The 17227-nt window shown below is 45.6% G+C and overlaps 1 protein-coding gene across 1 annotated transcript in view; it reads left to right on the forward strand.

Annotated features, from left to right (window-relative positions):
- Positions 1 to 7221: 7221 nt before the first annotated feature.
- Positions 7222 to 17227, forward strand: part of LOC142658838 (uncharacterized) — a 63643-nt gene continuing 53637 nt past the window's right edge. The window contains exon 1 of the mRNA XM_075834477.1: positions 7222 to 7351. The gene's annotated coding sequence lies outside the window, so the exon portion shown is untranslated. The remainder of the gene's footprint in view (positions 7352 to 17227) is intronic.

Here is a 17227-nt window from a genome sequence, read left to right on the forward strand (position 1 = left end):
TTTAAATTTCACCTCTACTTTGCTCTAAATTTTTGTGAAACACCTAAAGGGTTCATAAACTTTCTAAATGCTGTTGTGAATACTTTGAGGGGTCTAGTTTCTAAAATGGGGTATTTGATAGGGGTTTTTTTAATATATGGGCCCCTCAAAGCAACTTCAGAACTGAACTGGAACCTAAAAAAATAAATAAATGAGGCAATACTTCGCTTCTTACATTATACTGATAATGAGCCGTGCCCACCCCGAGATGACCCCAGTTTTGACCGTTTGTATAAACGGAGACCCCTATTAGACCGTTCCAGTGCCCGGTTTTCCCAAGCATACACCCCCGAGAAGTGTATTTCTATTGATGAGTCCCTGGTACATTTTAAAGGGAGGGTTCAATTCCGCGAGTACCTGCCGGGTAAGAGGGCAAGGTATGGCGTGAAGATGTATAAGCTGTGCGAGAGTGCATCAGGGTATACCTACAGGTTTAGGATATATGAAGGAAAGGCCACCCCCAAACCAGACTGCATCCTGGACTACAATAGGTACATGGGAGGGATGGACTTGTAAGATCAAGCCCTGAAGCCCTACAGCGCCATGCGGTGTGGTATAAGAAGCTGGCCGGGAACATCATATAGATGGCTTTGTACAATGCGTACGCGCTACGTCGATGTGCAGGCCAGACGGGAACTTTCCTGGAATTTCAAGAGGTGATTATCAAGAACCTAATCTTTAGGGACCAAGAAGGGGGGGCACCCAGTACTTCTGGAAGCGAGCCCACACGCATCGTACCAGGGCAACACTTTCCAGGGGAAGTTCCCCAAACTGGCAAGAAGGGAAAAAGTCAAAAGAGGTGCAAAGTCTGCTATAAGAGGGGGATAAGGGAGGACACAATATATCAATGTGACACGTGTCCCGAATAACCAGAGCTCTGTATGAAAGTGTTTTAAAATTTATCATACATCCCTTGGTTTATAATTTACCCCAATTTTACTTACCCTGATGCACTCCGCACAGCTTATCCCCCCTCGTCTTTCCCCTCTGGGCCCTGCTGTGTGTCCAGGCAGCTGATAACAGCCACATGTAGGGTATTGCCATACCCGGGAGAAACCACATTACAGTTTATGGGGTGTAGGTCTCCGGTCAAAATGGTCACTACACCTCTAGATGAATGCCTTAAGGGTGTAGTTTTTAAAACGGGGTCACTTCTTGCGGGTTTCAACTGTACTGGTACCTCAGGGGCTTCTGCATACATGACTTCGCACTAGAAAATCCCGAGTAGGCCAAATGGTGGTCCTTTCCTTCTGAGCCCTCCCATGGGCCCAAACGGCAGTTTATCACAACAAATGGGGTATTGCGGCACTCAGAACAAATTGCGCAACAGAATGGGGTATTTTGTTTCTTGTGAAAATAAGAAATTTTCAGCCAAAACTACATATTATTTGACAAAAATAATTTTGTTTTCATTCCCAGCCCAATTCAAATAAGTTCTGTGAAGAAACTATGGGGTCTAAATGGTCACATTACCCATAAATGAATTCCTTGAGGGGTGTAGTTTCCAAAATGGGGTCACTTCTGGTGGGTTTCCATTGCTTTGATACCTCTGGGGCTCTGCAAATGCGACATGGCACACGAAAACCAAACCAGCAAAATCTGTACTCCAAAGAACACACAGCGCTCCTTCCCTTCTGAGGCCTCCCATGGGCCCAAACGGCAGTTTATTGCCACAAATGGGGTATTGATGCACTCAGGAGAAATTGGGCAACAAAATTGAGTATTTTGTTCCCTGTGAAAATAAGAAATTTTGGTAAAAAATTACATCTTATTGGAAAAAATGACATTTTTTTAATGTCACAGCCCAATTGAAATAGGTGCTGTGAAAAAACTGTGCGGTCAAAATGCTAACAACAACCATAAATGAATTCCTTGAGGGGTGTAGTTTCCAAAATGGGGTCACTTTTGGTGGGTTTCCATTGCTTTGATACCTCTGAGGCTCTGCAAATGCGACATGGCACCCGAAAACCAATCCAACAAAATCTGGACTCCAACAAACATATAGCGCTCCTTTCCTTCTGAGCCCTCCCATGGGCCCAAACGGCAGTTTATCACCACAAATGGGGTACTGCCACACTAAGGACAAATTGGGCAACAAAATGGGGTATTTTGTTCCCTGTGAAAATAAGAAATTTTGATCACAAATGACATTTTATTGGAAAAAATGACATTTTTTTCATTTCAGAGCCCAATTCAAATACGTGCTGTGAAAAAAATGTGCGGTCAAAATGGTAACAACAACCCTAAATGATTTCCTTGAGGGGTGTAGTTTACAAAATGGGGTCACTATTGGGGGATTCCTACTGTTTTGACACCTCAACACCTCTTCAAACCTGGCATGCTGCCTAAAATATATTCTAATAAAAAAGAGGACTCAAAATGCACTAGGTGCTTCTTTGCTTCTAGGGCTTGTCTTTTAGTCCACGAGCGCAGTAGGGCCACATGTGGGACATTTCTAAAAACTGCAGAATCTGGACAATACATATTTAGTAGTGTTTCTCTGGTAAAACCTTCTGTGTTACAGAAAAAAAAATGAATAAAATTGAAATTCAGCAAGAAAAATGAAATTTGCAAATTTCACCTCCACTTTGCTTTAATTCCTGTGAAATGCCTGAAGGGTTAAAAAACTTTCTAACTGCTGTTTTGAATACTTTGAGGGGTCTAGTTTTTAAAATGGGGTGTTTTATCAGGGTTTCTAATACATAGGCCCCTCAAAGCCACTTCAGAACTCAAGAGGTACCTTAAAAAAAAGGCTTTTGAAATTTTCTTAAAAATATGAGAAATTGCTGTTTATGTTCTAAGCCTTGTAACGTCCAAGAAAAATAAAAGAATGTTCAAAAAACGATGCCAATCTAAAGTAGACATATGGGAAATGTGAACTAGTAACTATTTTGGGTGGTATAACCGTCTGTTTTACAAGCAAATGCATTTAAATTCTGAAAAATGCAATTTTTTCAAAATTTTCTCTCAATTTTGCAATTTTTCACCAATAAACGCTGAATATATCGACCAAATTTTACCACGAACATGAAGCCCAATGTGTCACGAGAAAACAATCTCAGAATCGCTTGGGTAGGTTTAAGCATTCCGACGTTATTACCACATAAAGTGAAATATGTCAGATTTGAAATATGGGCTCTGAGCCTTAAGGCCAAAACTAGGCTGCGTCCTTAAGGGGTTAATGTTATATGTATCGTATAAAGCCTAGAAACCTCCTCTGAGTGACATTCTTGAAGAACAAGGCCGGGTTCACACGTAGCATAAATGCTGCAGATTTTCCGCAATGTCTTTATTTGTGGAAAATCCTCAGCATAAGGCTAGATTCACACGAGCGTTTCCGTTTTGCGCGCGTAAAAAACGCATCGTTTTTCTTGCATTGCAATTCTGTGTGGCATCCGTGTACGTGCGCGTCTGTGTTGTTTTTGACGCGTTTTATATGTCTGCAAAAAAAAACTGAAGGAGGCGTTTTTTCCCCCTCATCATTTCTTTAACAACTAGTGCGTGACTCACAGACAGCACACTGATGACTTCAATGGACTGCGTGGTGCGCAATAATAGGACCTGCAGTAAATTTCATGCAGCGGACACACGCTGCATGAAAAACAACGCATGTCTGAATAGCCCCATCGAAATACATAGGTCCGTGCGATGGCCGTTGTTTTAACGAGTAACACGGACGTAATATACGGTTGCGTGAATCAGGCCTTAGGCCTCATGCACACGAACGTAAAAACGGACGTAATTACAACCAGTAATTACAGGCCCATAGACTTCTATTGGCCAAGGGTACCTTCCCGTTTGCTCCGTTCCGATCAAAAGTAGAGCATGTCCTACTTTGGTCCGAGATTCCGTCCGGCCTCCTGGGATGACGTTTCAGCCCATGTGACCGCTGCAGCCAATCACAGGCTGCAGCAGTCACATGGACTGCCGCGTCATCCAGGGAGGTCGGGCTGGATGTCGAAAGAGGGACGCGTCACCAAGACAATGGCCGGGTAAGTATGAATTTCTTTTACTTTTACTGCGGAAAGGGCTGCCCCTTCTCTCTATCCTGGACTGATAGAGAGAAGGGGCTGCCGATAAATGTAGCACAATGTTGCAGAGAAAACGGGTTCGTAAATACGGGTGACAATGGACACGTATTTATGGGCACGGGTCCGTAAATACTGGTGGAATACAACTCACAAAATGTCCAGACTTTTAGGCCTCCTGCACACTTCCATCACCGTTTTCACGGCCGTTATTGACGGGTCCGTGAACCCGTTTTAGCGGCCGTGTGATTTCCGTGTGCACTCCGTGTTTCTGAGCGCCGAGCATGGTACTGTCAAGGGTGCTGAATGAGCAGGGTTGTTCAGCGAGAGTCACTGTACAGGGTGCTGAAAGAGTTAATGGGCTGCACTGATCGGCGGCAACTCTTTCAGCACACTGGACAGTGACTAGCGTTGAAGAATGACCATGCTCGGTGCTCGCAAAATACAATTTATAAAAAAAATCAGTCCATACTTACCCAGAACTCACTGCATTTTCCTCCTGTCCGGCCTCCTGGGATGACGTTTCATCCCATGTCACCGCTGCAGCCAAGCACAGGCTGTATTGGCGGTCAGGCAAGTCTGGATGACGTCAGAAGGCCGTCCTCCAGGGATGACGCTTCATCCCATGTGACTGCCTCTGCAGCCAATCACAGGCTGCCGCGTCAGAAAGGAAGGCCGGATTGGAGGAAGAAGAGGGACTCGTCACCAACGACTGGGTACGTATGAACTGCTTTTTATTTTATTTTTAATCAGCAGCCTCTTCTCTCTATCAGCGCTGGATAGAGACAAGTGGCTGCCGATTAGTGTAATATATCTGTAATGTACTTCTGCCCGCCTGGCCGTTGCTAGGCAACGGCTCCGTCACACACGGATGCCTTCCGTGTGCCTTCAGTTTTTTTGACGGCCCCATTGACTTGCATGGGCCTCACGGTCACGGAATCTCGGACCAAAGTAGGACATGCTCTACTTTTGATCGGAACGGAGCAACGGGACCGTCAGAAAAACTGAAGTGTGCATGGCCCTATTGAAATGAATGGGTCAGGTTGCTAGCCGTCAGAAAAACGGCTAGCACCCTGAAGAAAAAGACTGAAGTGTGCACTAGGCCTAATTATGTGATATCATTACAGAGAGGAGCATAAGCAGAGAGGAGCATAAGAGAGAACTACAACTCCCAGCATGTCCCAGCTGTTATGTGGTATCATTACAAGGAGTATAAGAGAAGAGAACTATAACTCCCAGCATGTCCAGCCAGTTTTTATGTGATATCATTACAGGGAGGAGTATAAGAGAACTACAACTCCCAGCATGTCCTGACTTATTATATGATATCATTACAGGGAGTATGTATAATAGGAGAGATTCCAACTCCCAGCATGTCTGGGCTGTTATTATGTGATATCATTACAGGGAGGAGTATAAGAGGAAAGAACTAACACTCCCAGCATGTCCGGGCTGTTATTATGGGATATCAGAGGACATTACAGGAGGGAGGTATAAGAGGAAAGAACTAAAGAGGCTCTGTCACCAGATTTTGCAACCCCTATCTGCTATTGCAGCAGATAGGCGCTGCAATGTAGATTACAGTAACGTTTTTATTTTTAAAAAACGAGCATTTTTGGCCAAGTTATGACCATTTTTGTAATTATGCAAATGAGGCTTGCAAAAGTCCAAGTGGGTGTGTTTAAAAGTAAAAGTCCAAGTGGGCGTGTATTATGTGCGTACATCGGGGCGTGTTTACTACTTTTACTAGCTGGGCGTTCTGACGAGAAGTATCATCCACTTCTCTTCAGAACGCCCAGCTTCTGCCTGATCACTGCTGTGACGTCACTCACAGGTCCTGCATCGTGTCAGACGAGCGAGGACACATCGGCACCAGAGGCTACAGTTGATTCTGCAGCAGCATCAGCGTTTGCAGGTAAGTAGCTACATTGACTTACCTGCTAACGCCGAGGCTGCTGCAGAATCAACTGAAGCCTCTGGTGCCGATGTGTCCGACACGATGCAGGACCTGTGAGTGACGTCACAGATCTGCACTGCCAGAAGCTGGGCGTTGTGAAGAGAAGTGGATGATACTTCTCATCAGAACGCCCAGCTAGTAAAAGTAGTAAACACACCCCGATGTACGCACATAATACACGCCCACTTGTACTTTTACTTTTCAACACGCCCAGTTGTACTTTTGCAAGCCTCATTTGCATAAATACAAAAATGGTCATAACTTGGCCAAAAATGCTCGTTTTTTAAAAATAAAAACGTTACTGTAATCTACATTGCAGCGCCGATCTGCTGCAATAGCAGATAGGGGCTGCAAAATCTGGTGACAGAGCCTCTTTAGTTCTTTCCTCTTATACCTCCCTCCTGTAATGTCCCTCCCAGCATGTCCGGGCTGTTATTATGGGATATCAGAGGACATTACAGGGGGGAGGTATAAGAGGAGAGAACCAGAACTCCCAGCATGTCCAGACTGTATGATATCAAAGGCCACTACAGGAGGAGATATAAAAGAGAACTACAACTCCTAGCATGTCCAGGCTATTACTACATATTACAGTACATTACAGGGATGAGGGATAAGGGGACAGGACTACAACTCCCAGCATGTCCCAGCTGTTATTACATTATATCAGAAGACATTACAGGGATAGGCATAAAAGGACAGGACTACAACTCCCAGCATTCCCCTGGCTCCAGCTCTCGCACAATTGCTGACAACCTATAGAAGAAGAAAACGCTGAATCAATTACTTCTCCAGAGCGGAGGAGCCCCGCCCCTAACAGGGATCCGCCCCTCATGTCACTTGATCATCATCATTTCACCGCACAGCACATTAGTTCCGCACCCTCACGGAGCCCCGCCCCTCATATCACGTGGTCATAATCAGAGGTCCTTTATCAGCCACATCTCTCTTATAAGCTCCGCCCCTCCGATCACGTGGTGGTGACGTAATCACAGGTCCTTCTACTACAAATCTCTCCACTGATAAGCTCCGACCCTCTGGTCACATGGTGGTGACGTCATCACTTGTCCTTCTACACGTCTCTCCACTGATAAGCTCCGCCCCTCTGGTCACATGGCGGTGACGTCATCACAGGTCCTACTTCACGTCTCTCCACTAATAAGCTCCGCCCCTCTGGTCACATGGCGGTGACGTCATCACAGTTCTTTCAGCTATTGCCGAGTAAGAGGTAGAGAGCATCGCTGGTCAGTTGTTCTCTCTGTTATCAGCCATCCCTGTATGAGTGTGTGTAGAGAGCTGTCAATCATTGAGTGAACCTCAGAGAGCGGTAAGTTGTTGTTTCTGGTCTTTGTAGTGCTCTGATGTTTTGTGAGACGAGTCGTATTTTGTAATGACATATTATTAGGTACATACAATTTATTCATTAACTTTTATACATTTCTTGTTAATGTCGGTCATCGCGCGGTTTAAGGGAATGTTCACACGTAGCGAATACGACCCACAACACACAAGGAAATCCGGCCGAATATTCCGCTGGAATTTCTACTAGAAAAATACAACAAGGCCGATACTCACCTCTCTGAGCGTTACCATAGCAACACGTCCCTGCTCTTCCGGCTGCTCTGTGTCCAGATGACCCCTATAATGACGTGACCTCTCAAGTCTGTGATTGGCTACAGGGGTCACATGATGCCTTCTTTCTTATATGTGTACCCTTTAGCGTTGCTGCGAACACGTGGTGTAGCTGCAGAGGATTCTGGGAACAATGGCGTTTGTTGCGGAACTTGACTTTCCCATTGAGGTTAATGGGGAAATTCTGCAACAAATGCGCTGCGAATTCGCCATATAAATCCGATATTCTGCGCTTTTATAATCCACACCGCAGGTTAAAGAGGCTCTGTCACCAGATTATCAAATCCCTATCTCCTATTGCTGTGATCGGCGCTGCATTGTAGATAACAGTAACGTATTTTTTTTTAAATTGCTAATTTTTGGCCAAGTTATGAGCAATTTTATATTTATGCAAATGAGCTTTGAAATGGACAATTGGGCGTGTTTTTTTCGTATTTCCAACTGGGCGTGTTTACTTGTTTTACTAACTGGGCGTTGTGAATAGAAGTGTATGATGCTGACCAATCAGTGACCAATCAGCATCATACACTTCTCATCGTTCCCACCCAGCTTCTTTCACTAAAGACACACAGCGTGACGTCACCCACAGGTCCTTCAACCTTGGCGTCGGTCAAAGAAGATACATCGGCTGAAAGGCGTCCAAAAGGTTAATATGCTCGTCTCTAGAGAGTTTGCTATGCTTACCTGCACATGGTGATGCTGCTGCAAATTCAACTGTACGCCTGGAGCTGTGGTGTCTTCTCTCTTCCGACGCTAAGGTTGAAGGACCTGTGGGTGACGTCACGCTGTGTCTGCAGTGAAAGAAGCTGGCTGGGAGTGATGACGTCACCCACAGGTCCTTCAACCTTGGCGTCGGAAGAGAGAACACACCACAGCTCCAGGCGTACAGTTGAATTTGCAGCAGCATCACCATGTGCAGGTAATCATAGCAAACTCTCTAGAGACGAGCATATTAACGTTTTGGACGCCTTTCAGCCAAGGTTGAAGGACCTGTGGGTGACGTCACGCTGTGTGCCTTTAGTGAAAGAAGCTGGGTGGGAACGATGAGAAGTGGATGATGCTGATTTGTCAGCATCATACACTTCTATTCACAACGCCCAGTTAGTAAAACAAGTAAACACGCACAGTTGTTAAAAACACAATACACGCCCAGTTGGAAATACGAAAAAAAAAACACGCCCAGTTGTCCATTTCAAAGCTCATTTGCATAAATATAAAATTGCTCATAACTTGGCCAAAAATGATCGTTTAAAAAAAAATAAAAAAATGTTACTGTTCTCTACATTGCAGCGCCGATCACATCCAATAGGAGATAGGGATTTGATCATCTGGTGACAGAGCCTCTTTAACCCCTTAAAGAGCAGGCCATTTTCTGTTTTCGTTTTCCTCTCCTTGCCTAATTTTTTTATTTTTCCCTTGACTGAGCGGAGTGAGGGCTTGTTGTTTTCTGTGGGGCGAGCTGTAGTTTTTAATTACTTTTTCTAAAAATAGTTTTTTACATCTAAGGTGAGGAAAAAAACAGCGATTCTAGCTTTTTTTACGGCGTTCATTGTGCGGGTAAATAATGTTATATTGTAATGGTTCTGACTTTTACGGATGCGGTGATAAAAACTAGTGATGATTAGATCGCTGGTACAATACACTATAATACTAATGTACCGTGATTAACATTAGGGCTTAAAGAGGCTCTGTCACCACATTATAAGTGCCCTGTCTCCTATATAAGGAGATGGGCGCTATAATGTAGGTGACAGCAGTGCTTTTTATTTAAAAAAATATCTATTTTTACCACTTTATTTTGCGATTTTTGATTTATGCTAATGAGTTGCTTAATGCCCAAGTGGGCGTATTTTTACTTTAGACCAAGTGGGCGTTGTACAGGGGAGTGTATGACGATGACCAATCAGCCTCATGCACTCCTCTCCATTCATTTAGGCAGCGCATAGGGATCCTGCTAGATCCTTATGTGCTGTCTTATACGAACACATTAACAATACTGAAGTGTTTAGACAGTGAATAGACATTCCACGGGATGTCTATTCACAATCTCTGTACTTAGTTGCTGTTTCTATGGTAGTTACAGCAGAGGAAGCGTGATCTCGTTGTAACCTGCCATTTACAGCGAGATCACGCTACCTCTGCTGTAACTACCACAGACAGAGTAACGAAGTGCAGAGATTGTGAATAGACATCCTGTGGAATGTTTATTCACTGTCTAAACACTTCAGTATTGTTAATGTGTTAGTATAGTTAGTACTGCTGTCATCTACATTATAGCGCCGATCTCCTTATGTAGGAGATAGGGCACTTATAATGTGGTGACAGAGCCTCTTTAAGAGCAGCAGAAAGATTGCAGACCTTTATTAGTCCCCCAGGCTTCCATGACAACCATCTGCACCCCATGATTTTGTCATGAGGGGGCGATGAGCTGTCAGTGGACCACCCCCTTTCTCTTACATCTTAGATGCTGTGGTCGCTATTGACCACGGCATCCAAGTTGTTAAATGTCCGGGGTCAGCGTTCTCTCTGATCTTGGCTGTTAGTGCGAGGTGTCAGCCTGTAAACCCGCTCCATACTTCTCTCCCCGCACAATGACGTTCAGTGTTGTCATGGGGATGGCCGCGATTGGACATGACGGGATACTGGCGTCTTTCTTGTTACTATCTAGAAGGGGTTTATAAATTCGCACCATTCATGTTGTACAACCGACTTATTGAACCTGACATTGTAGAGAGCGGATGAGATAAATGACGTGATGTATTATAATCTATATCTTTCTTACTAGTGTACACACAGTTATCTGTACAAGACGAATATCTATTTGTAGATTTGTTATAATTCCAGGATCGGTTTTTATGACCACGGTGGAAATAACCTTCAGTGGTGAGACAAGTATGACTCCGTATTTCACTCTCACATAAACTCGGGGGGAGACGTTGCCCTCGTGTTGGGGTCTCTCTGGAATAACTCTTACAACATCCCGAATAATGTCATCCAGTCCTGACCGGAAATGGGAAGACCCTTTACAATAATGTTTCTGAACTCCTTAAACTTCACGTTGAAAGAAGTCGTAAAATATGATCATTTATAAGTCCGGTCGTTATTTTTGGGGCGATAACAATTATTTATAGTTTAAAAAAAAAAAATCCATAATAAAACATTTTGTAAGGTGTCGGTTTTTTTCTGTACACAATTCAAATTGACAACTCCTCATTACTCCACGATCTCGAGGTGAGGATGTTCTTACAGAGGAGCCCCCTCCCAAAACGTAGCTGCCTCAGTCGATATGGACCTCAGTATCGAGGCGATTGAACGGTTGTAATCATTGTTCTCTCAGGTTTGCAGCAGGGTGTCAGGTCTTCCCCATGTTATGTGAACAACTCCTGACTGGTAAATGTCCGGTGCAGGAAGGGGTTATATTAGTAAAATACAGGTTTACACTGAATCTTATCCCACAATCTAATCCCGCAGGTTTGGCTGGAAGGGTTTTCTGATTTCCTCAGACGCTTCACTCTATCACCGGTAGTGAATGGCATAGTACACTTACTGGTGTACAGTGCTGGAAACATTCCTGCTTCACGGGGGACAGAGTACCTAGGAGGTTTGGTAGGATAGCCATTGGCTATAGTGTTTTTTTTTGTAAAAGGCTCATATGTCTTCAAAGGGAAAAGCTTCTAAGACCCCAACCCCCCTGCCATTGTAACGCACTTTGCGTGTACTCGACGCAGTACTAAGTTTCCATGCTGACAGGCTGACCCAGTCTGTATTCATTGCCCTCCGCCTAAACCACCACAGGTGGTCGGCGAAACGGTTGTAGGCTTTTCCACATCAGACAGACCAAGATCACTTTCAATGAACCTCTTTATTGCCACTAATGGTGATTGCCTCGAGTTTCTACCTTCTACGCTAAACCACCACAGGACTCCCCAGCTCCCACGGTTAGTTAGCATATTACCCCCAATGGGTGGCTGCCCTCACCCAGGCGATAGATAATTTCGCCCACCTCTCTCTGGCCATGGCGGATGCCTTACAATGCTTTCCTCAGCAGTTAGCATCTCAATTGTCTGACCCCTCTCAGGCACCACAGTCCATTCAGGCTCTCAGACATTCTTCCTTGGATTGCACTCGTTCTAGTTCTCCCAGTGCATCCCGCAAGCGGGCCATGAAATCAAGGAGACATCATTATTCCTCTTTGGACAAAAATGCTGCAGGTGTCCTTCATTCTTTTCATTCAAGAGATATATCTGAATCCGCTTCTTCAGGGGCGTCTCTCTCTCTGACTTAGAGTTTGAATGTAGTAGAAGTGAATCCCCTCCTCCTGCTGTGAAGGATCTCCTTTAGGCAGTGAGAGATATACTTAGGATTGCAGAAGATCCTACTGAATCCCCTCCGAATGAGTTATTTATGCATCGCTACAGACGACCTCCTCTGGTCTTTTCAGATCATAATGGTTTTGACAAATTGCATGGAAACACACTGACCGGCCAGTGCACGTGTCCAAGAGTGCGTACTATATGTTTCCTTTCTCTGCTGAGTGTATTGCCAAATGGTCAGCTCACCCCAAGGTAGATGCTCCTATGGCCCAGCTTTATGAAAATGCTACCTTACCGGTTTCAGATGCTTCCACCTTAGAGGATCCTGTTGATGTTAAAGTGGAGTCTATGGCAAAGCCACTTTCAGCACGGCCGCAGCTTCAGTCAGACTCTTTTGCAGCATATTGGGTTAGCTTGGCTAGTATTGAACTAGCTACTCATTTACAGGACGCAATTGATTCAGGGGAATCAAGTGCATACTTCCCTGCTAGCTGCACAGCTTGTGCAGATGTCTAAATATATCTGTGACTTCTCCATCCAAGCTTCCCAAAGGTTGGCTAAGGCCATGGCTAATGCGGTAGCTGTCCTCCGTGCAATTTGGACTAGGAACTGGGATACTGACAGTGCCTCAAGGAAGAAGGTTTTCACCCTTCCATTTGCCCCGGATCTCCTACATGGACCTGACCTGGTCCAACTAATTTCTGAGGCTACTGGAGGAAGGAGCACTTCCACAACGTTGTCAAAGACGACGCCCAGTTCCCTCAGTCAGAAGACAAAGATGGTTTCATTAATTTCGGTACTCGACCCCACGTCCCTTCCGAGCACAGAGACCTTCCTTCCGGTCTAGAAACTCCTGGCAGCCCCGCAACAGACCTGCTCGGGCACAGCAGGCTTCCACAGCCTGAAAATTTGCTCTTACCCGAGCTGCTCCCTCGGGTGGGGGGGGACGGCTGCCCTCCTTCCAGGAGACATGACTTAAAGATGCCTGGGTGCGGGAGGTTGTGTCGACAGGCTACAAAATAGAGTTTACTTCTCGTCCACCTTGGCGTTTTTTTTTCTGTCAACTCCCCTTTAGTTACCCTCCAGGGCCCAAGCTTTTTCTCAAGCCATTCAAAGCCTCCTACATCAAAGAGTAATTGTCCTAGTACCAACTCCGGAACTGTTTAAAGGGTTTTATTCAAACCTTTTCACAGTAGAAGAGAACAACGGATTTCTTAGACCCATTTTGGATCTAAAACATCTCAATCGATATGTGAAGCGACTAAGGTTTTGCATGGAGTCTCTGCGATTGGTGGTTGCTTCCTTGGAGGTCGACGAGTTCCTGTCCTCAATGGACATGAAGGATGCTTATCTTCATGTTCCCATTGCTCAAATACATCAGCATTTCCTGCGCTTTGCAGTAGGTTCCGAGCATTCCTGGTTGGGCTTGCCACGGCTCCAAGGGTCTTCACCAAGGTCATGGCAGCACCCATGGCCCTCCTCAGATCCAGGGGATAGCGGTTATCCCATATTTGGACAATCTTCTGGTGAAGGCACCTTCCAAACAGGACAACTTGGATAGCCTCAAAATTACACTGGATTGTCTCCGCAGATTCGTATGGCTGATGAACAGCACCAAGTCATCCCTCACTCCTTCTCGCAAAATGGAGTTTCTAGGGCTAGTCCTGGATACACAGGCAGCCAGGATATTACTACCCAGGTACAAAATCTCCACTCTGACAGGGAGTGACAGTACTCCACAAGAATGCTCCTTTCTCAATTTGCTTCTGCATTAAAGTCTTGGGGACGATAGTCTCAACCTTCAAGGCAGTCCCATTTGCTCAATTTCACCCCAATCTCTACAGCTGTCAATTCTATCTTGTTGGGACAAGTCTCCGGACTCCTTGGAACTGATTATCAGTCTGCCCCTTCAGTCAAGAGGGAACTGCTGTGGTAGATGTCTTTCTCCAACATCAATTAGGGAAAACCCTTCACAGCTATCCTCAGGCAAGTCATCCCAACAGACGCAAGTTTGTCCAGGCGGTCTTCTGGGGGGCGGTCTGACCCGGAAGCTCAGCTCCAGATAAACATCTTGGAGCTGAGGGCCAACTTTCTGGCTCTGTCTCACTGGACGTCTCATCTCCAGGGTCCTCCAGTGCGCATACAGACAGACAACTCTACAGCAATGGCCTACCTCAATCATCAGGGAGGTACAAGAAGCAGGACTTTATAGAAATAAATTGATAAGATCCTTCGCTGGGCAGAACAAAATGTCCCAGCAATCTCCGCAGTGCACATTCCAGGAGTAAACAACTGGGATGCAGATTACCTGAGCTGAGAACGCCTGGTCTCTTCATCCAGAGATTTTTCACTGCTTTTGCATTTGGTAGGGTTTTTCTGACGTGGATCTTTTCGCCCCTCACCTCAATCACAAGTGACCAGACTACATCACCAGAACCAGGGATGCCAGGGAAATAGGAGCCGATGCTCTGGTTCTCCTCTGGTCGTCCTTCAACCTCATTTTATCTTTTTACTCCCCTTCCACTCCTGCGTTGATTGCGGAAAAAGGTCAAGGACGCAGGAATCCCAACCATTCTGGGGGCCCCAGACTGCCCTTGCAGAGCTTGGTACACGAATTTCATGCTCCTATTTGCAAACGCCCCGTGGCCGCTTCCTCAGCGGCACAACCTTCTTTCCCAAGGTCCAATATTCCACTCTGCTCTACCTCTGCTGCGTTTGATGGCTTGGCTGTTGAAACTGCGGTTTTGAAGATCAAAGATTTCTCTGATCCGGTCATTCAGACCATGATTACGGCCTGGAAGACTCAATCCCTAAGGATTTAGCATCGCACTTGGTCGGCTTATTTTAAGTGATGTGAATCCCATCAGTTCCAACCACCCGGCCCCCGCACCCCATACCCCCCCCCCCGTTTTTTTCATCCCGTGTATACTGGCCTTCCTCCATGTCGTTTTGGATCTTGGAATCAGATTGGCTATTTTTAAGGGGCAGGTTTCAGCCCTATCTATTCTTTTGCAACACATTTTGGCTTTCCGCTCTCCAGTTAAGACTTTTTTGCAGGGAGTCGCACATTCTGCTCCTCCTTTATCATTCTCCTCTGGAACCTTGGGATCTCAATCTGGTCCTTGACGCTCTCCAGACTGCATCCTTCAAACTTTTGTGGGAATTTTCTCTCTGGATCTTATCCTGGTAGGTAGTTTTCCTTGTGCCTTTCACCTCTATCCCTAAAGTTTCTGAGCAGGCAGCCTTGTCCTGCAAACCTCAGTTAACGTTTTTTCTTAGGGACAAGGTGGTGCTACATCCAGTGCCATCTTTCCTTTCTAAGGTGGTTTCCTCCTTCCATCCTAATGGGGACACTGACCATCCTCCGTTTTGTCCAAAATCTTCTCATCCAGGTGAACACATTGCTTGGATGTCGTTAGAGCCCTTCGGGTCTATATTGCAGATAGGAGTCCTTTTGGAAATCGGGCTCCCTATTTGTTGTTTCTGAGGGCCCTCTTAAAGGTGGTCCGGCTTCAAGGACTGGATCAGGTTGGCTGCTAAAAGGGCCTACTCTGTTTAAGGGTAGGGTACCTCCCTTCCGGGTTTCTGCTCATTCTACCAGGGCAGTTGGGGCTTCCTGGGCGGTGCGGCATCAGGTTTCTACCCTTCAGGTCTGTAAAGCCACCACCTGGTCCTCGTTACATACTTTTTTGAGGTTTTATCGGAACCATTATTTGGCCTCTTCTGATGCCAGTTTGGGTCAGATGGTGTTGAAAGCAGTTGTGGTTTAGGCTGCTCGCATGGCTATGATTCTTTTTTCCCACCCTAAGGGACTGCTTTAGGACGTCCCATGGTACGGTATCTACTAGTGAATACTTTAACAAGAAAACAGAATTTTTGTACGTACCAGTAAAATCCCTTTCTCGTTGAATTGGGGACACAGGTCCTGCCCTATTTCTTTATTGCTATGTTTTTGGGCTTCTTGAGGTTGCTTTATTGTGTTAAACCTTCTCTGCTCTCCTACTGCTCTTGGTACAAACTGAGGCGCTGAGTGCTCAGCAGAGGGTATAGCCCAATGGGCGGAGCCACACCTTTTTTTTTATTAAAACCTTTTTAATATTTACCTGGTGTCAGCGGCCTATACCCACGATACTGTGTCCCCCAGTGAATTCAACGAGAAAGGGATTTTGCTGGTAAGTACAAAAATCCTGTTATCAATCTGCTCTGCTCCACCTGCGCTATAACATAAAAGATCACACTGCATGTTCCCTTTATATATAATGTCACCTCAGCTGCTGCAGATCCTCACAGTTCATATGAAAAACTGATAGCGTGCCCAAATTCCTGTACATATTTCAGACCGTCCCTATCTTAGTCCCAGCGTGTTTCTTCCAGACCTTGCATAGGGCCATAACTAAATTTGTCTGGGGCTCCTCTAAGCCTCGCATTCGTTTTTCTGTCCTTAGCTGGCTGAAAGTAGAGGGGGGCGCGGGTCTGCCGGACTTTAAACGCTACCATCAATCTGCGATCCTCATGAGATTGGTGGACTGGTTCCACTCAGATGCGTGTAAGCAATGGGTGCGCATTGAGAGGGCTATGTCTTCCTTTGCACTATCTTCTTTGCCTTGGTTGACTGCTCCCCAGCGACCAACGTCTTCTCTGCCTTTCCTCACACGTCAATTTCTTGTAGTTTGGGAGCGGATTGTGGGGTCTCTGGATCTTGCTCACCGTCCAGGTCCTTTTGACTCCTCTTTTTGATAACCCTTCCTTCCCTCCAGTGGTGGGTGTGGACACATTCCTCTGTTGGGAGAGACAGGAGGGAGGATATTTGGCTAAGACACTTACACCTGATGGTGCAATCTTGTCGCTGACTGCTGTTTCTGAGGCCTGCCCGGGGAGACTATCAATTTGGTGGTCCTATTTTCAGTTGCGTTCATATCTCTCTTCCATGGGTGATTGTCTTGTGTTGCTACGGGATAAGACTCATCTGGAACATACTTTGACTTCTGCTCCTTCTCATGTGATGTCCTATTTACATGGGATCCTCCTACCTAGATACTCTTATTCTCAGTTGACATTCACCACAGCATGGGATGAGGAAATGGGGGGTTCGACATTCTGAGGAGGACTGGGAAACTTCTTTCTTTCTGGCTCATAAGTTACCTACTACTTGTTTTGCTCAGGAGAAAAACTACAAGATACTTACTTACCAGATGGTACCGTTTTCCTTCCTTGTTGCATAGGATATTTCCTGATGTGTCTGCCGATTGTTGGAGGTG

This window comes from Rhinoderma darwinii, chromosome 1, assembly GCF_050947455.1.
Source record: "Rhinoderma darwinii isolate aRhiDar2 chromosome 1, aRhiDar2.hap1, whole genome shotgun sequence".
NCBI lineage: Eukaryota > Metazoa > Chordata > Amphibia > Anura > Rhinodermatidae > Rhinoderma > Rhinoderma darwinii.